Genomic DNA, 21,638 nt, shown 5'->3' with positions numbered 1-21,638 from the left:
TTCACAGCATTCGTCCTTCATCTTCTTCACCTGTATGTAATCATCATCACTGGGAGCGTCTTCCTCGTTCGTAGAATTGGTCGGGCGGCCCTGCTGAATAAAAGGCGTCGAGTCCCCGACATTGCTGCCGTCTTTCAGAGTGGTGGAGGCTGCTTTCGATCCTCAAGTCCTCTACAACGTCGAGTTCCCTGGAGCTTCGTTCCGGTCGTCGTTTGCTCAGCGTACCCGCTGTCATGGCCCAAGACACTTTGCCTGGACCATCCGCGAACCCCGTCCAACCACCCGCCCCCGCATGGACCGTCACCGCTCGGCAGCGGGACCCACCCATCTTGCTGCCGTCTTTCAATATCCTCAGGTGATTCAGGAACAATATACACAAGGAAACATTAAAAATGAACAATGAGAAATAAAAAAAGGAATGTAAGGCAGTCTTCTATAACGAAATATAACTTACTACACATCAGCTTGCAGATGTTCAGGTCACTGAACTACTTCTTCCCTTTAGCTCCAAACCAGCTGAACTGTACAGCAACATTCCAAGAGAGCATGCTCTTGAGGATGCGGGACGTTTTTTGCTGCGTGCTTTCACCTCCTTGTATGCCATGTGCTTTTTCTGGAAGGAAAAGTGCAATAAGAGTTTGAAAGAACCAATTATCTCAAAACCCGACATAATATGACAACCGATGGTTTCAGTGCAGCGTGTTCTGTTAAACAAAAATGTGGGAAAACATCAGGCTAAAGGAGTAGTATATAGAGTTAAACCCACATATATCGAACCCACATATAACGAATTATTGTGTATAACGAACATCCCCTTGAAAATTTTTTGTATATAATTTTCATTTTATATATCGAATTAACTATATATATCGAACTTCTTTGTGATCTCCTTCAGATTCAATGTATCAGGGTTCCCTTGTATACCATTATTGTTTCACATACTCACAAAAGGGGAGCTTATTGTGATCATGAAAAACAATGAAGGCAGTGTTGTGTCAATGCTTATAATATAGCAGAGTAACAAAACTGAGGAAACAAAGATCCCCTGTTGGTAAAAATTAATCCGGAGTCCCCCACTACGGCGTGCTTCATAATCAAATTGTGGTTTTGGAATCTGAAACCCCAGAATTCAATTGAAATCATTACTATTTATGTACTTAGTCATATACCCTAAGGGCCCTTGCAGGCATAACATGGGGGGGGGGGGTTGATTTTAATACATTGGGGTTACGTTTACAAAATAAAAATAAAAAGCACAACAAGTTCGCGTGCAACATGAAGATGAAGATGCAATACAATGCAATGTAATACAAAATACAATATATATGCTATTACAAGTGTTAGAAGGAGTGATGACGTTCGTAATAAAAACAAGGCATCGGAAAATATAGCTAAATTACAACTCTACGTTGAACAGGTGCTTCAATGCATTAACAAATGAGTCGTGATCACGCAGTGACATCGCTTGGCAGCCTGTTCCAATGGAAAATTGTAAGAAACAGCAGTGAGTTACGAAGGTAGTGTGTACAAACATGGGCCGTTTTTTATATGCGTGATCCAAGCGCAGAAAAATGAGATGGGCTGGTTTGATTTGTGAATGTAAAACAGCGAATCACTGAAATAAAGTCTGTGAAAGTGAGAGAGTAGCGCGATAAGCCTTCGCTTTTCTAGTGTAGGTAGATTCAATGAGGCTTTGATAGTTGTCCCACTATGGAAGTGTGAATACTTTCCTATAATAAAGCGGGCTGCTTTGTATAACTGACTAGGGTTGCAAATAAGGGCGGCATATTCTATTTTTGAGCAAACTAAGGTTATGTATGCAAGAAGTTTAGTAGATGGCTTGGCAGAGTGCAAGTTACGTTTAATAAATTCTAGTGCTTTTGAAGCCTTATTGGTTACTGCATCAACATGCGCATTCCATGAGAGATTAGAAGGCGGATGCCTAAGTATTTTAGCATAGGTAAATTTTCGACTGCCACATTGTTAATTATGTAAGAGTGCAGCTCGGGGTTACTAGGGCTTTTAAATTTTATATATTTGGTTTACGAGACATTTATTTCCATCTGCCAACGTTGGCACCAGTGCACTATTTGATGTCAGACTGCAATGCACTCACATCAGCACTATTGGCAATGTGCCTGTATACAACACTATCGTCTGCGAATAGTCTGATTGGTGATGACAAGTGGTTACTAATATCGTTAACATAAATTAGAAATAAGAGTATAAATAAGTCTATAAATTATATGCTACAAGGCATGGAAACAGGCACATAAAATTGCATTTCATCAGCCACTGCTACACTAAATAGTAAATGCAGGCATGTAAACATGTAGCTGTCACTTAAAAACAGAGCATCCCTGAAGCTATGAAATGTAAACTTAGGTGACAGAGATCCATAAATCAAAATTACCATTGCAACCCTTGCTTCACTTTTGGCTCCAAGCTCTTCATCATATCTCAACAAGTCCTCTACAGTTGAAAATGGCAGGTCAGGAATGTCCGTTGAGTGCAAAGGTGCATCGTCCACTTTCTTGATTAGTTCACTGAAGCACTGCGTGTGTGTCTGCTGAGTCAGCTTTATGGCGTTTAGTGCAAACAAAATGTTTTCCATGAACGCTGAAATAAAAGCACAGTTGTGAGCATAGTAGATGGTATGCTAACATAGTCTAGAGCCACATATTAAATATGGTTTCCTTTAGGAAGCTCACATTATTAAGCCGTCACTCCCCCTACCATCACTAGTGCAGCATTGAAAATGGAGGTATCCCTGCATTCACAACAATGAAAGGATAAATAGCCATCTCTGTCTGTGGGCGGTGAAGAGTGATGTTTATTAGGGGTGTGCGAATATCAAATTTTTCGAATACGAATCGAATACGAATATCCACCTTCGAATATCGAATCGAATATCGAATATCAAAGGAAAAATGCCTCCACAGTAACAATATTTTATTGAACATGTAGCTATTTGAAAAAAAAGAACATTAACAGCCTGACTGGCAACACAACATACACTGCTATCTCCAGAACACAATGTCCAGGCTAGCACAATGCACATCACAACACAAGCAAATATCACGGCACAATGAAAGTAACGACTACATGTTATCATGAAGAAATATGAGTTGCTCCACATGATCAGGCAGCAGGCGCTCCCTTCTAACAGAGACACCCCCCCCCTTGCCATTGAAAAGGCACGCTCGCTTGGAACAGAAGTGGCTGGTATAGGGAGGTACATGGGGCAAAGCTTTGCCAGACTGGGGTATCTGAAGGTGCCGCCTACAGTCCGCCACCAGTCACATGGGTCACTGTCTTTCTTCAGAAGTGGTCCCGCATAGTGAACGAGTGGTAGTGCGGCACGTTACGGCCGCATAATATTGAAAATGTACGGTTACATGATCGCCAACAGCGCTGCACGTCGGAGATGCACCAGCAATAAATCATATGTATTGGGGCGCTCGCCGCAAGCAGATATCGTGCCTCCGTGTACTTACGATGTTTATCGCTCCTCTCGGCAACGTTTTTAGCTATACGAACGCAGCAGAAATGTGGAAGACCAGTTATTTTATGCATGATAATCGAATCGCATATTCGAAATTTTCGAATATTCGAAGATATCGAATATTCGAAACTTTTCGAATACACGATTTTCGAATCGAATACGAATATTGTGAACGTAATATTCGACGAATATTCGAAACTTTCGAATATTCGCACACCCTTAATGTTTATGCATCCTGTCTGGCTGATGCAAGTATCACGAACCTGAAATTTTAACTCGGTGATGACCAGTGTTGCATTCATAAATGTTAGCTTACATTTTTTTCCAAATGACCTACTAGTTACGTTTACAGCACAGAAAGGCAGGTGTACAAAATGTGAAAATGAGAACACAGGGACAACCTTCCTTTTCTTGTGTCAATGTTTTGAATGCCAATCTTATTGTACAAACTTATACCCACTTATTTATTTCTTTATTCAATACTGCGGACTCAAGATCCAAGCAGGGTGAACATTAATAAATACAAAGCAGAAACACTCAGCAACAAAAGAAAAACACAGATGCAAGCTCAAAAATGTTAATTCGCAGTCTGCTCATTTGCCTTAATAAGGCAATTCCATTCATGAATGGTCCTTGAAAATGAGAATATTTAAACAGGTCAGTGCGAGCAAAATATGACATGAGCACGTTTTCTTGGTGGTGTCAGGTGGGCCTGATAGTTAAGGGTGATAAATACGGTGATAGATCGAGAGCTAGTTTGTTATTCCAAAGCTGGAAAAGAAATTCTAATGTATATTTTGCCTTCGTGCTAGGATGCTACCGACGAGAGGTAAAAAAATAAGCGCTTCCGAGCTGAACTTCAAGATTCACAGATTGATGCGACAGTGAAACCACATTCGACGAGATATTGGTAAAGCGTCACACTCACTGTCGGAAGCCATGGACGTTTGCTCACGTGTGCACAGTCAAGCGCGACCTAGAAAAGAAACAAAACGAGCCCGTAAGACTGGGTTGCGAACAGTGAACATAGTGAGGTTGCTTCTGCAGTGAGCATAGATGCTCTAGAAATAGCAATATTTACCTTTGTGTTAAGCGCAACCAGTGGTAAACGCCAGGAAAAAGCGCACGAGAAACTACTTCGTCCTCCACCGTGGTTCTGCATAGTTCCGCATTCTATCGTCCCGCTTCTGCTCAAAACAAGAATGATGATGATAGTGCGTTCAAAGAAATGACAAAAGTATTTATAAACATTTTAAATTTCTACAAGAAATAGTTATTGTTATACAATACTTATTTTTTGCGCGTATTTGGATAAGAACACATATTTACAATAAAAAAGTGACGTAAAAGCGAAACCAATCGGCTTCATGAGCAACATGCCGTGGATGTGCCGTGGCAATCCTGCGAAACAGCACACCGCGCTGAAGTAAAAAGAATGTTCTGAAGTCAGATTGTGCGCCCCATTCTATGGTGCGCCCCCCTTTAAGCCAAGAAGGACGACTCCTTTATACAGAACAGTCGCGATCCGGTCATAAACGTGCCACTAAGTAAACAAACCACGCAATGGATTTTTTTTTCGTTCTCATGTTACAGGAGTTACTAAAAACAATGCAAAATCAAGAAAGTCGTAACTATGTTCACGTTGTAACATATATGTGCTATTTACAACACGCACGGACGAAGTAAGTATGCTGTTTCCAGGTCACGTCTCGCAAGGGGCGTTTTTCGGAACAACCCCTGCATAATCCCGTGTGAGATGTCCGCAGGATGCCTGTCGGACGTCCGGTGTGGGACATGGAATGTAGGTACATTTTTGGGACATCCCTGGGAGGTTTTGTGTTGTTGGGGATATCTACCAAACAACAGTAGACATTGTACAAACTCTCATATACCAATGCACCATAAACAATCAACTAGTTCTGTGACATGTTTCACTTTCGTGTTGTACCGATTCCTATGACGGAGGGATTAGCCATATTTTTCCACAACCACTTCAAATAAACGTCCTGCAATTATGGCGCTCGTCAAAAATACCAGAAACGCAGGCAGCTCACGGGTAGCGGATTTCATTGCGAGTCTTCGCACTTTCGCCGCGTCTTGCGATGCTAGCGCGTTGCAGCATGACATCGTCAGACACCAGTTATTCATGGGCATCGCGTCGGCAAACGTTCGCTGCCGTCTTCTTCAGAAAAGTTCATCGGTGACTTTAACAGAAGGAATTTCCATCGCTTGTGAGGACGAACTCGTACGTACTCAGATGGAGCTCGTTGCGTAATTCACATGTTTTGACGCCTGGCGCGATTCTATGCTTCTGCCGCGCAATAATACATGCGTTAAGGACACTCCTTCCACTACATGATATTCTATAGGGTTTTTTTTTTTCGAAGGAGTTTCAAGAAATAGCGTAGCTCTGTGGTAAAACACGTGCTTGTCACGCAGACAGCCTGGGCTCGTTCTCAGTCAAGCCTGAAGATTTTTATTATTAGGGGCGAAGTACTTTAGGGTCGAGGTTTGTCAGTTGTGCGTTGTTGTCGTGCTCACGACACAGCACCGTGTAAAATCGATATTCATTGATATTAGTCTGTTGTTTAACAACAGACTAATATCAATCATAATTGCGACGAAACAGTATAAAACACCTACAAGCACAAACCCTTTTTACTAGTCGGCAACTTCAACGTACACATTATGGACTTTAGAACCTAGCTTTGTGATCGACTCTCACTGTCGGCTGTCACGGTATATATAGAAACCGTTGCTATAATCGAAACATATATGTGTGCATGTGAATAAAAACAGGTTTGCAATAGGCGAACATCAATCATTATTGTGACAGAACAATATAAAACACCTACAAGCACAAACCCTTTATACTAGTCGGTTACTTCAACGTAGACATTATGGGCCTTAGGACCTACCTTTGTCGTCGACTCTTTATGTCACTTTACGTCACTCAATTTACATTATATGGGGCAACACTCGGGTAACGTACGATTGCTCACCCAGACGATGCCCCAAGCTTCGCCCACTCGTCATGATTCATATCGTGGAGATGCGTGCATTTTTTTTATTTGCATCTTGATTTTTCGGTGACGGACAAGATGATGATTTTTTTGCTAACAAGCAACGACGCCGTCACCGACACCGGAATTCCTGCGCAACGAGCTCTTCAACGCTGTCGCGTTAAAATTTCCGCCGCTGGGCATCATGGCGCCCGTTCGTTATCTACCGGGCCTCGCCAACATGGCGGACCTCCTTCACCGTTGCATCGGGCAGGCCATCATGGCCGTCCCCTTTCACAGTCGTATCGAGGAGGCCAACATGGCGGCCCGCGTCGCTTCGCTTGTGCAAGGAAGCCGACAAAACGGCAAATCCATCTTGCCGAGTTCATTTTCCCAGGGTTAAGACTGACTCTTAGCTCGTTTCAGCCGTCATCATCGCATTTTTCGAATGCACACTGCCACAGAGGCGGCTCTTTTCGCTACTTAGCTAACTTTGTTCGTTGTCCGGCCCGCAATCGCACTTGTTTGTCGTGCGGGAAGCGCGGACCTTTCAGTTCAGTCTACAATTTAAGCACTTCAAGTTTTCTTGATCCAGTTCGTTGTCCTGATGCACATAGTCAAGGCCTCAGTTTTAAACGTGGCCTTCCCAACACGGTCACAGTTTTAAACGTGAATGGTTTCCACAAAAGCTCCGTAACCACGGAGCCACGGAAGCGTCGTGGCTTCCGTGGAGATGTCCCTTTGTCATTTCTCGTGGACACGGGCGCATATGTATCTTTGATCAGTGCTGATGACTTTCACAGTCACTTTTCTCGCACTCGCTTGGCAAAGCCTAACTTTGTACTTCAGAATTCTTCTAAGCAGACCATCGCAAACCTCGGTCATTTCACTGAAAACGTCACGTACTGTGGGATGTCTCTTCTTGGCCGAGATTACATCAATTCATTCGCATCATTACCTGCGGACTGCGGTACAACTATGACATGCTGTCCTACTAAAATTTTGCCAGACTTTCCGGCTAATAATGAGACTTCGTTCTGTTACTGTGCCTACTGCTACCGTGCTTCCTTCCTGCTAGTCTGCATACTCCGGTTCTTCTTCCTCCGAATATGTGCTTCTACAGTGTCTGCTACTACCCTGCGTGCTTCAGATATGCATCCGCCGGTCGTGCCTACGCCGACTGTGCCCGCTTCTATTTTGTGAAGTGAAGCTGCGTCTTCGGCGCCTGGCCATTCCCCATCTGTGCCTGCTAATCATGTGCGTGTTCAGGCCCCGACAGTGCCGAAAATTCTCTTTAGTAGCCAGCGTAAGATGCCTCCTTGCAGTGGAACGACTCCTTCAAAAGGAAGGGGGGGGTTATCAGCTGATTGTGCCCCGCCTGCTCCACCGGACCATAATGAGCTACTTTAGCCTCCACAGCTTTCGCGGAAGCCTCAGCGGTCCAGGCGTCGGCGCTGCAAACTTAAGTGTTTCAGTGACTGTGTGGCGCAGAGCATTTCATTACATGCTATGTACAGCAGCATCCTCTAGTACAATTCTGTAATTACAGTGTTCGATAATATGCCAATGGCTTGTACTCTGTCTTTATATTTCAGTTGCATATTTTTCTGGCGCGCTGTGCACGTGCTGGACTTCAAAAAAGTGTCTCATGCCTTATACAGAAGTGTCCGTCTTTCTGAGGAGGAGATGATGTTGTGTTATGCGTTTGTCGTTTTAGTTTCGGTTTCGTTAGAACAACGCCAGGTGGCACCGCACTTGGCACCGACGTTCTGTGACTGCGCCGCTAGGGTCGCTTCGAGGAACATTGTAAATAAAATTTACGTCAGTTGTACACGATCACTTGAACTGAGTGGATGCTCTGCTTCGGCGTTCCAGCGCCATGAACTCGTGGATGCTGGCGTCCCCGCCGGCTGCGTCAGCATGACCGTTGCATCGTTGAGACACCCAGATGAGACACACCGCACGATATGTCCCAAAACACGCGCATAATCTGTATTTTTACAATAATATTGTAATAAACTCAGCAGTACCCAGTAACAAATCATCCATCGTTAAGGTAGGCCACCACCTTCGAGAAAAAATTTTACAACTGCAGTCCAAAAGTTATAATTATGGTTTTGGCTTGTAGCTTAGATAAATTTAAAGTTTAAAATGACGAAATTGCTAAAAATGTAAAAAAAAAATTTATAAAATCAAAATATGCGAAAATATGCATGTTGCGCCAACAGTCATAACTACAAAATGGTCGGTGCCATTTAAACGCGACTTGGCACGTACGTAGTGAGGACAATATTCTGTGCATCTCACCTCCATGATCACCACATCTGTCAGCGATGTTGCGTTATCATAAAAAGCCTGATAAAGTTGATATTCGGCAGGTTTCTTTTGCACAAAATTGATCATAGTACAAAAACTTCCTGCTCGTATTCAATTATCCTGCTTGAATGCACAAATCAATCTATAAAGAAATAGCATGCAAAACGGTTTACAGCGCAAGAACGATTAGGAAGGGACGAGACAACAGAGGTAAAGAGCGCTGACTTCCAACTAGTCTTTATTTCGATAAGAAGTGGATATATACATGGCAAGGGAGAGGGCGCTAGACAAGAAAAGAAAGAAAGGATGTACAGGTGCTGCCATCGTTGCCTCATCATCTCCAATACAGCGCGCATATCACCACGTGTGCCCTAAAACCCAGCCAGGTAATCAATTTCTTGATTTAGAAGCGCAATAGAGGGAGCACTAACGCACTTATCTCCTAGCTTATGTATGAAATCAGCTTCAATAACTTCGCGAGTTAGCTGATCCCTATGCCTCGCCATCACTTTGCTCTGATTGAAGCCGGGTGTACACCCGCAGTCACGGCAATGAATGCCGATGTGACCCTGGACCGTGTTGAAGACGTTATTGTGGTGTTCGCGCAAGCGGTCATTTAGGCATCTGCCCGTTTGACCGATATAGCTTTTCCCACACGTCAGTGGGATTGAATAAACAACCCCCACTGCGCAGGAGACGAAACGTGTCCTGTGGTTCACAGAACACACAGGAACCCGTGAGGGCTGAGCGTTCACCATTTTGCACAACTTCTGAAGCTTCTCGGGAGCCGAGAAAGCCACCTGCAAGTTGGCACGCGCTCCAATCTTCTTCAGCCTATGTGACACATTGTGCACGTACGGCAACACAACGAGGCGCTTTTTGTTGGTGTTTTCACGCTCTTTGCGTTTGTCTCCTTGCCGAACCTGCTTCAGTAGCTTTTCAGCGACAGCAGTCAGCAAAGCCTTAGGGTACCCGGCGTCTTCGAGCCGGCGTACTTGCGCTTGAAAACTACGTTGCAAGGCGTCAGGGCAAGACTTTTTGAGAGCACTGGCAAGGCATAGGTTTGCAATGCTGCGCTTGATTAGTTTCGAATGCGCTGAGCTGTAGGGCAAAAGTGGTTTACCATTTCTTGGCCGATACATCCAGCATATATGAGAAGAAAAACATGAAAGTTCCAAATCAAGAAATCTCAATGAATTGTTTACAGGGAACTCGGAAGTCAACTGCAACGGTTGCAGAGAGCTCTGGAAAGTGGCTACAGTGTTTTGCCCTATTTCATGAAAATGTTCTTCTGCACAGTCAACAAGAATTAAGAAATCATCCACAAATCGGCACACTTTGACAACAACGGAATCATCTAGTTGGGATGCTATGACGCGGTCATGATGCGCAAGGTAAATATCGCTCAGGATCGGTGCCAAACATGACCCAATGCAAATCCCGCTCTTTTGGATGAATTTTTGATCATTCCAAGTGACGAAAGTTGATTTCATGTAAAAGTGCAAGAGTTCTAATAATCTGCTATTGTTGATCCCTGAGCAAGTTTGAAACGCCGACGACCCAAACGTGTCGATGCATTCTTCAACGTATAAAAGCAGTTTGTCATGCGGGAGCGAGTAGTATAAGTCTTTAATGTCAATTGATAGTGCTTGAAGCCGTCTATCATTAGTCTTTAAAAATTCAATCACAGTCTGGGAGCTTTTCACCAAAAAAGGGTCGTCTACAATTAGCAAGTTTAGTTTTTCTTGTAAAAACAAGCCGACCGACTTCTGCCAGGTGCCACGTTCGGTGACAATAACTCGTAAAGGACAATCAGTTTTATGGGTCTTGGCGGTGAAAAACATCTCTAAGCAGAGCTTATTGCTTTTGTCAATAGCTTTTGAAAGCTTGTTAAAACCTAGAGCACTGCATAACTTTTTTGCTTGTGATTTGACTTTGTCAACACGCGTAGCATCGTCACGATTAAAAACAGAATGAACTGCCTCTAAGGCCTTAGCATTAAACAACGAGTTAGGCATGACAGCAAAACCACCTTCTTTATCAGCTGGCAAAAGTGCAAGAGCATGACTTTTCAAGTAGGTTACAACCTTTTGTGCTGTTCGCACTGCTCGGTTCGAAGGCCTACATCGAGACAAAACTTTCACACCTTCGACGACACATCTGTCACACTCGGCCTCAGGGGCCTGACGGGCGACTTGCCTGACCATTGTGAGAAGTTCATGTGGCGTGTTCGAAGGCTCCACAGCAAACTTGGATGTAAAGGATGTACAGGTGCTGCCATCGTTGCCTCATCATCTCCAATACAGCGCGCATATCACCACGTGTGCCCTAAAACCCAGCCAGGTAATCAATTTCTTGATTTAGAAGCGCAATAGAGGCAACGATGGCAGCACCTGTACATCCTTTCTTTCTTTTCTTGTCTAGCGCCCTCTCCCTTGCCATGTATATATCCACTTCTTATCGAAATAAAGACTAGTTGGAAGTCAGCGCTCTTTACCTCTGTTGTCTCGTCCCTTCCTAATCGTTCTTGCGCTGTAAACCTTTTTGAAATGAATCCACACCAACTTGCCCAAGCATCAACCCTTGCAAACTACATTTCTAGTACATCGGGCCCTTTTATTTGTTCCTCTTCACATCCTTCTTTCTTACTCCCTCACGTTGTGCTCGCCGTTTGCCGAGCGCGTTCTCTGGCCTACTGCATCCGGACCAAGGTTCTACCGGAGGAAGTGAAGTGCTTGTTCGGCGGCTTCACACCATCCATCGGACATGGCATCAGGGTGTGTAAAATCTTGCGGTCGGAGTGGCTGCGCCAAGCACGCTTTTACCGCGAAGCAATGTACCTACAGCTGATGAACAGCGATACCAATGCACACTCAGCCAACAGGAAATGGCGTGAACTGACGACCCTGGTGGATAGGTCTACTGAGTTCTTGTGGCAGATAACTCTGGCCAATTTGCGTGCCTTCGGGATGAAGAAGTGTCCGACTGTGAGCAACAAGGTGCACACATTTGGTGACGTCGTCCTCTCCGAGAAAACGACTGGTATTCTGAACCTGGGACCCAAGTTTGCTGTGGAGCCTTCGAACACGCCACATGAACTTCTCACAATGGTCAGGCAAGTCGCCCGTCAGGCCCCTGAGGCCGAGTGTGACAGATGTGTCGTCGAAGGTGTGAAAGTTTTGTCTCGATGTAGGCCTTCGAACCGAGCAGTGCGAACAGCACAAAAGGTTGTAACCTACTTGAAAAGTCATGCTCTTGCACTTTTGCCAGCTGATAAAGAAGGTGGTTTTGCTGTCATGCCTAACTCGTTGTTTAATGCTAAGGCCTTAGAGGCAGTTCATTCTGTTTTTAATCGTGACGATGCTACGCGTGTTGACAAAGTCAAATCACAAGCAAAAAAGTTATGCAGTGCTCTAGGTTTTAACAAGCTTTCAAAAGCTATTGACAAAAGCAATAAGCTCTGCTTAGAGATGTTTTTCACCGCCAAGACCCATAAAACTGATTGTCCTTTACGAGTTATTGTCACCGAACGTGGCACCTGGCAGAAGTCGGTCGGCTTGTTTTTACAAGAAAAACTAAACTTGCTAATTGTAGACGACCCTTTTTTGGTGAAAAGCTCCCAGACTGTGATTGAATTTTTAAAGACTAATGATAGACGGCTTCAAGCACTATCAATTGACATTAAAGACTTATACTACTCGCTCCCGCATGACAAACTGCTTTTATACGTTGAAGAATGCATCGACACGTTTGGGTCGTCGGCGTTTCAAACTTGCTCAGGGATCAACAATAGCAGATTATTAGAACTCTTGCACTTTTACATGAAATCAACTTTCGTCACTTGGAATGATCAAAAATTCATCCAAAAGAGCGGGATTTGCATTGGGTCATGTTTGGCACCGATCCTGAGCGATATTTACCTTGCGCATCATGACCGCGTCATAGCATCCCAACTAGATGATTCCGTTGTTGTCAAAGTGTGCCGATTTGTGGATGATTTCTTAATTCTTGTTGACTGTGCAGAAGAACATTTTCATGAAATAGGGCAAAACACTGTAGCCACTTTCCAGAGCTCTCTGCAACCGTTGCAGTTGACTTCCGAGTTCCCTGTAAACAATTCATTGAGATTTCTTGATTTGGAACTTTCATGTTTTTCTTCTCATATATGCTGGATGTATCGGCCAAGAAATGGTAAACCACTTTTGCCCTACAGCTCAGCGCATTCGAAACTAATCAAGCGCAGCATTGCAAACCTATGCCTTGCCAGTGCTCTCAAAAAGTCTTGCCCTGACGCCTTGCAACGTAGTTTTCAAGCGCAAGTACGCCGGCTCGAAGACGCCGGGTACCCTAAGGCTTTGCTGACTGCTGTCGCTGAAAAGCTACTGAAGCAGGTTCGGCAAGGAGACAAACGCAAAGAGCGTGAAAACACCAACAAAAAGCGCCTCGTTGTGTTGCCGTACGTGCACAATGTGTCACATAGGCTGAAGAAGATTGGAGCGCGTGCCAACTTGCAGGTGGCTTTCTCGGCTCCCGAGAAGCTTCAGAAGTTGTGCAAAATGGTGAACGCTCAGCCCTCACGGGTTCCTGTGTGTTCTGTGAACCACAGGACACGTTTCGTCTCCTGCGCAGTGGGGGTTGTTTATTCAATCCCACTGACGTGTGGGAAAAGCTATATCGGTCAAACGGGCAGATGCCTAAATGACCGCTTGCGCGAACACCACAATAACGTCTTCAACACGGTCCAGGGTCACATCGGCATTCATTGCCGTGACTGCGGGTGTACAGCCGGCTTCAATCAGAGCAAAGTGATGGCGAGGCATAGGGATCAGCTAACTCGCGAAGTTATTGAAGCTGATTTCATACATAAGCTAGGAGATAAGTGCGTTAGTGCTCCCTCTATTGCGCTTCTAAATCAAGAAATTGATTACCTGGCTGGGTTTTAGGGCACACGTGGTGATATGCGCGCTGTATTGGAGATGATGAGGCAACGATGGCAGCACCTGTACATCCTTTCTTTCTTTTCTTGTCTAGCGCCCTCTCCCTTGCCATGTATATATCCACTTCTTATCGAAATAAAGACTAGTTGGAAGTCAGCGCTCTTTACCTCTGTTGTCTCGTCCCTTCCTAATCGTTCTTGCGCTGTAAACCTTTTTGAAATGAATCCACACCAACTTGCCCAAGCATCAACCCTTGCAAGCATGCAAAAGGTTCTGTGAAAATAATAATTAGAAAGAAAGTTATCACTGTTCGCGTAACTGTAGAATGCAATAAATCGTGTTTTGAGAGAAATGGCCTTAAAAATTTTAAGCGATTGTATATGTTGTAAAGAAACATTCAATATCTCTAAAATTCTCCAGGCTCATAGCTTTTTACCTCCTTTATAGCGGCACAATCTCCTTTTGAGCAAGTCAAAATATGTATTTTTGTCTAGCTCGTATTGCGTCTCCAACTGACTCTCATCCACGCGCTCCACAGCGGGTCCCCACTTGGTATATTGATTCCCTAACTTGCATTCACGCTTTTAAATGCGAAGGATTTCTTAGCGGACCTCAGGCACTTTAGGCGTTTCTATCTATCTATCTATCTATCTATCTATCTATCTATCTATCTATCTATCTATCTATCTATCTATCTATCTATCTATCTATCTATCTATCTATCTATCTATCTATCTATCTATCTATCTATCTATCTATCTATCTATCTATCTATCTATCTATCTATCTATCTATCTATCTATCTATCTATCTATCTATCTATCTATCTATCTATCTATCTATCTATCTATCTATCTATCTATCTATCTATCTATCTAGCCGCCTACGTCTGGGCGCTCTCCTGGTCGCCTCCGTAAGTTGTAATATACCAAAATTGGCATAGCAGGGGATCAGTGTATGGCGAACAAGATTCACTGGTCATGACATGAATAACGCAAAAAAATTCGGCAGATCCCACGTACCGTTAGAGTCGATGTTATGCGAAGCATGCGGCGCGTAAGTGAATGTGGCGTAACTTTTTTTACTTAGCGACACGTTACAAAATGACGCAAAAGAGTAGTATAAATTTTATACGCACACATATATATATGTTGAAGAGCCGCATATCTGTTATATAACCAGTTGTTTACGGTTGGGTAACGCTGCCAATGGCAAGGTGGGTATACCAACACGAGAAGCGGTAAGCTGATATGTAGTGCTTATACGTGTCCCGAGAACGCACGCACGTTTCACGAACTCGTGTGCATGTGTGCAAGAAGTTCTTGGCAGTTCTTGAAAAAGGGCATCATCACCGTGATCAGTGAGCAGCAGCAGCTGGTCATGACTTGTTAGATGATCCGGTCGTGATCATGGTGACGAGGGGTGCATGTGTAGTGAAGTATGTGGTATAGTAGAGCTGTTGGAATTCGTGAATGCCTCGGTCATTTCGTCGAGAAATCGTCTGTCGACAGAGCCGGCGACATGTCGGAACCTGAAGCCACCCTTCGCGTTGGTGAGGTATAGGCCGTCGAGGATGGTAGGCCTGGAGAGTTCTACGTAGGCTAACATCAGTGGATGGTGTTTGTCGTATTCGTAGACTACCTGGGCGTATGTGGCCTACGTAGCCTAGTCTACAAAGCGGCTGTCAATCAATCTGGCGTCATCCTCGGTCGGCATGAGGCCATCGCCCAGCATCGTAAGAAATGAAGAGGACACTGCGTCGTTCTGGTGCACGAAGTGCACCTTACGGTGCGGTGATGTGGATATCATATGTAACTTTCGTTAATGTATTCCTCCGGGGTCGAGATATGCTTCAATATAGCTTGCTGAATCATAAAAATACAAACATATTGTTTATTAGACTGCTATAAAAGCGGAGCCAACACTGGAACCACAGACATTAATCTCATATGACGCCTGTATCGTAGGAGTACACACATCGTAGGATTATCATGTAGTGTTTATTTCTTTCTTGTGAAATTATAAATAGCCACCACCACAACCACAATTGACGTTGCACCGATGTTACGCCTGCGTAGGCTGTTTTTCCAAACCAGTTTATGGTCCTGGCGTGGCTCAGTGGTAGAATACCTGATTGCCACGCAAAATGCTTGGGTTCGATTCCTGCTGGGATCCTAATTTTCATTCTTTCCATTCGTTGAGTCAACGCTGCCAATGTTCGTTTTCCTTAACGCTCTAGCATTTAAGATACCATTGTCTGCTCTCACCGTTCCTGGGTAGATATAAATTGTCAATCACCTGTGGCGCATACCCGTACACCGCGGCCCGTGGTAAACGGGTATGTGCCACACGTGTGTAGTTGAAAGGGTTTGACGGCTGACGCGACAGGATTTTAGGGTTATTCATGTCATGACCCGACAATCATATTCGACAAATCCTCTTACCCTCCCATGCAAATTTTGGTCTACACCAAGTTAACGAGGCGATCATGAGAGCACCCAGACGTAGGCGGATAGATAGATAGATAGATAGATAGATACGTAGATAGAAACGCTCAAAGTGCCAGAGGTTCGCTAAGAAATGCTTCGCATTTAATACCTGTCGCGTACGTCATGAAACTCTTTCTCTCACTCACGTGTGGCACATACCCGCATAGCAGAGTTCATGTTATGCGTGTATGTGCCACAGGGGATAACAGAGTCTCAATCAACGCAGTAACCACTAACATACACATTGACACAGAAAGAAAGTGATAATAACAGTAATTGTGGAGGTATTACGTCCGAAAACCACGATATGATTATTTATTTATTTATTTATTTATTTATTTATTTATTTATTTATTTATTTATTTATTTATTTATTGGATACTGCTGGCCTGAATTTCCAGGCCTTGAGCAGGAGTGGATTGGTTACATTTGACTACAATGCACGTGAATAACAAAAGAGAGTTCTCTTACTAACAAGCAACAGAAAAATTAAGCTGGTGTGTCGCATACGGCACTGCATGCAATAATACAACTTGTAGTGACAGACATTCAGTATACAAATATAAGTAGTGAGCTTTTGCACAACGCACATTTGAAATGGCTAAACAAAGAAACAAGTATCTGTTTAGTGCGTTTTACATTTTAGTACACTCCGTATTATCACAAGAGAAAAAAAAGCAAGCCAAGATAACCAACACGTGGGCGACGTTCTTGTGAAACGTTGCAACAGCACTGGTGAATAAAGGCACTATCATTTCGTCCTCTGAAGTGCGGCAATGAAAGCGGAAACAGAAGGGCACTCGATTACTTCTCTGGGCAAACGGTTCCAATCTCGGATGGTACGGGGGAAAAAAGAATTCATGTAAGAGTTAGTGTTGCACGAAATTTCTCTAACCTTTTTTGAGTGGAAAGATCGAGTGGAACGTTGTGTTAGTGGTTTCAGGTACATGCTTTTGCGGATTCCGATCTTGTCATGGTATAGCATATAAAATATTTTTAGCCTTTCGCGATAGCGCCTGATTTGTAGGGATTCTAGATTTGCTGAAATTAAAAGAGCGCTTGGGGAAAGTTTCCAAATGTACGAATTAAAAATAAACCTACCTGCCTTTCTCTGAATATTTTCTAGTTTGCTTATACTTGCATTTGTGTGCGGATCCCATACTGCGGCAGCGTATTCTAGTGTTGGTCTTATATAGGTTTTATAAGCCAAAAGCTTTACACCTCTTGGAGCTTTGGAAAGTGTTCGCCGCAAGTATCCTAGTTGCCGCATGGCCTTCTTGTGTATGTATGTGACATGATCATTGGAATTAGAGCAGCTACAGGGGCTAGTTGGTGTTGCATCTTGGAAATTCGCGCTTTTTTATCGTACGAGGACGGACTGAGTACACACACAAACTGTGTTTGTGTGTATACTCAGTCCGTCCTCGTACGATAAAAAAGCGCGAATTTCCAAGATGATCATTGGATCGGAGATCAGTTGTAATGACAACGCCCAAGTATTTGTAATTGGAAACTGCAGATAGGTTATCTCCGCTGATACTATTGGTGAAACTGAGTGAATTGTTCTTACGCGTGATTGTCATTTCTACCATTTAGCCGTGGTTTGTCTGCATCCGTCACGAGGTACACCAGTTTTGAATTTGGGCTAATGATTGGTTAAGAGAAACCTGATCGTCAGAGCTGCGGATTTCGTTATATAAGATGCAGTCGTCTGCAAATAAAGGGATTTTTGTCGGTATGTCTTGAGCGATGTCGTTTATGAAGATCAAAAAGAATAATCGCCCAAGAACGAAACCTTGGGAAATGCCGGAGTGTACGGAAGTAGAATCAGAGCTGACATCATCGATGGACGCTGATTGCTGCCTACAGGATAAGTAAGCGGCAGTCCATGCAAGAATGGAATCATTTTTAAGAATAGGCTTTAGTTTTAAAAGAAGTTTACAGTGTGATACGCGGTCAAAAGCTTTCTCGAAGTCGAGGAATATGATATCGACCTGACCAGATTTATCTAACGCTGCGGCGAAGTTGTGAGTGCTCTCAAGTAGTTGTGTTGTCGTGGAAACGCCTCGCCGGAAACCGTGTTGGCGACTACCGATTAATTTGTTTTCTTGGATGAAGTTGGAAATATGTTTAAAAATGATGTGTTCGAGTACTTTCGCACAAGTGCAGAGGAGGGATATTGGCGGATAGGATGCAACAGAGGATGGGTCACCCTTTTTGGGTATCGGGGTTATTCTGGCACATTTCCAGTCACTAGGAATTCCCGCGTGTGACAGCGATTTCTGAAACCCTAGACATAAAAATTTTGCACACCACTCAGCATATCGGTGCAGAAAAATCCTTGAAGGAATGTATGACGTAAAAAAGAAGGTCTCATCGAATGCACTGGCCGAGCACGCGGAAACGTCTGGACACAAAATAACGCAAGAATAAAAGAAAGAAAAAAGAACTGGTCATCTCGGCTTCATCTCGAATCAATCACGATCCAGACAATGGCACATACACTAAATCGAAATGACGGAAACTTGCCACACGCCTACACACGTTGCTTACGTCACATTTAATAACATACATAACCGTACCGCTCACACAGTCATTTTTCACTTGTGAACAAGGCTCCCGTACGGGGGCCGAAACGTCGTGCTTTTATTTGCTTTTAATCGTGGTCAGAGTGTTGTTTTAATTGTCTTCATACTGATACCTTAGCTGAAGAGGCGGATTGGTGTCGTCAGTATAGGGTTCTTCAACACTGTCACCTTCGTCGTTACCACCTTTCTTTGGGAGATGGCTCTTTGGCACGTGAATAGAGTGGGCGTGCAGTTGGTGATATCTTAGAGTCTCCGTCGTTGGCTTCGAGAAGTGCTTGCCACATTAATACACATTGCAGTCTTCGTTTTCTCATCTTCAGCGAACAACGACCACACTGCGCTCCTCTACCAATTACCCAGCATTATGATATCCCAAAGGTATCAGTATAGCCACCAATGTGCAATAATTACACAATATAACACGCAAGCAACGCAAACCCCACGTATACTCAGGCTACGGTCAACCAGCTTAGGGGAGAGGAGGTGAAGGAAGTAGCAGCAGGCAGCAGTAGACTGTGAGTCGGAGAGAAGTGGGCAAGTTCATTTCTGCCTCGATGGGGTGGAGCCGCCTCCTGTCCGGGCTTGAAGCATTGGGGAGTGCTTGGAGTTCAGGGCGAGTTCATATCTTTCTCTATAGGGCTGACGCGCTGGAGTTTTGAGTACTGTGGCGGAGCCTGGTGGCGTGCGCCGAAGTTGCTTGGGTAGTCAAAAATGGACGCCGACCGGCGAGTTACGCAGTTCTCAGTTGCTTTATTTATTTATTTATTTATTTATTTATTTACAAGTACCTTACAGGCCTCGCCGAGGCATTGTGTAAGGGGGGCGATACAAAGTAAGAACAAAGTAAGACAAATTGGGTTAACATCGAGTCAGTAGGAACAATGCAGAACAACATCAACAACAACAGCGAAAAATGTCCAAGTACAAAAACTAGTAATATGTATGTCACATGAGTAGGAAAGTTTGAAACACATACAAAAAATTCAACAAAAGGGTTTTACTTAATTTTGCGCATAGTTTTCAGGCTCAAAAAGTGCTTAAAACGTACGCAGGAACTTGTCCGCTATGCCTGCAGAGTCTGACATGTTTGACGAGCGATCCCTGCTTCAACAAACCGTGCCGAAAGCAGGTGGTCTGGGCGACGGCTCTGAGCAGCGCGCGGTCCCGAAGCGCGGTCGCCGCCGTTATTGTTGCGTGGTTAATTGCCTCGAACATGGGGGTAAGGATCCTAATGTGCGGTTTTACTGGTTCCCCTGAAAGCCGTACGAAGTGGAGCGACGGAACCGCGGGATACGTGCCGTCCGACGCGTGAAGTGAGTACGCGAGCAAAACGTGGTTTGCAACGTAACGTGCTGATTACCTTTCGTACGCGCGTGCACGCGTTTATATATATATATATATTCCCTGTGTGCAGTCCAGACGGCACGCCGTGGCTGCCGACGGCGATTACGAGGATATGCAGCCGGCATTTCGTGCGAAACGAGAAAAACGATGCCATGAGTCACCCTGCGTATGTGCCTACGATTTTTCCGGCAGCTTACAGCCGGCTGCTTCCAGCGGCCGGCTGTAAACATTGCGCGCCGTCGCTTCTCGACCGCCACCGCACGCTGACAGAATTTGACGAATTCCCTAGAAGCAAATGTTGAAAATTACGACCGTGCATGGGGAAAAAGTGTGTTTGCGACTGAATGCGGCAGAAAACGGCACACGACGCGAATGCGCTCATTCGGGCCGCCGACGGCTAGCCTTCGTCTGGACCTTTCTTGATTCCGTTTCGTCGTGTAATGCAAATCATGTCGGTTTTCTTAACAGCAATCTTTTCGTTTATGCACTGTCGTTAATCGCGCGAGCATGCCTCGTAAAACTTAACTCGAGTTCAACGTCGTATGAGATTCGCTGCACTTGCGAGTTGCAGCGCGCCGAAATGGTTCCTTCAATCTCCTGCACGTCGTAAACATACTTGACGTTGACGAGCTTCTTGCGTTTACGCAGATTGCTTGGCCTGAAGAACTCAGCCACGCCAGAAACTGGCCGAGATCCAAAGCGCAGCACAACCGACAGCGGCGGCTCCATTGCGCATCTGAGCTTAGTACTGCATGCGGCCGCCTGTCTGACTACTCGAAACCAAAGAACTTGTCGTAAGGGGCGCTTTTTAGCACCGTTTTCGCAGCGCCGCCTGGGCAGCCAGTCAGGCCTATGGGGTATGGCCGCCTCCAGCTCCGGGCTCGTTCTCCTAGCGCAGAACTATGCGCTGTAGTGAAAGCAGTGAAAGCGAGGCGATGTGCACGGCATATGCGTCTCAGGATAGCGCGCCTCGAAGTCATGCGCTCCGGCCAAGGGGGGAGGTTGGCAGCGGGAGTGGGGGGTGCCGTAATCGATTAATCGAATAGTTTTAATCGATTAATTCGATTAATCGAAAGGTGGAAATCGGGGACGATTAATCGATTAATTGTGGACCTTTAATCGATTAATCGTTCTTCGATTTTACCATCCCTATAGGCCTGACTGGCTGCCCAGGCGGCGCTGCGAAAACGGTGCTAAAAAGCGCCCCCTACGATAAGTTTTTGGTTTCGAGTAGTCAGACTGGCGGCCTTATGCAGCACTAAGCTCAGATGCGCAATGGAGCCGCCGCTGTCGGTTATGCTGCGCTTTGGATCTCGGCCAATTTCTGGCGTGGCTGAGTTCTTCAGGCCAAGCAATCTGCGTAAACGCAAGAAGCTCGTCAACGTCAAGTATGTTTACGACGTGCAGGAGATTGAAGGAACCATTTCGGCGCGCTGCAACTCGCAAGTGCAGCGAAT

This window comes from Rhipicephalus sanguineus, chromosome 6 (assembly GCF_013339695.2).
Source record: "Rhipicephalus sanguineus isolate Rsan-2018 chromosome 6, BIME_Rsan_1.4, whole genome shotgun sequence".
In the NCBI taxonomy this organism is placed as follows: domain Eukaryota; kingdom Metazoa; phylum Arthropoda; class Arachnida; order Ixodida; family Ixodidae; genus Rhipicephalus; species Rhipicephalus sanguineus.
The sequence above is the reverse complement of the archived record's forward strand: the minus strand, read 5'-3'. Positions refer to the sequence as shown.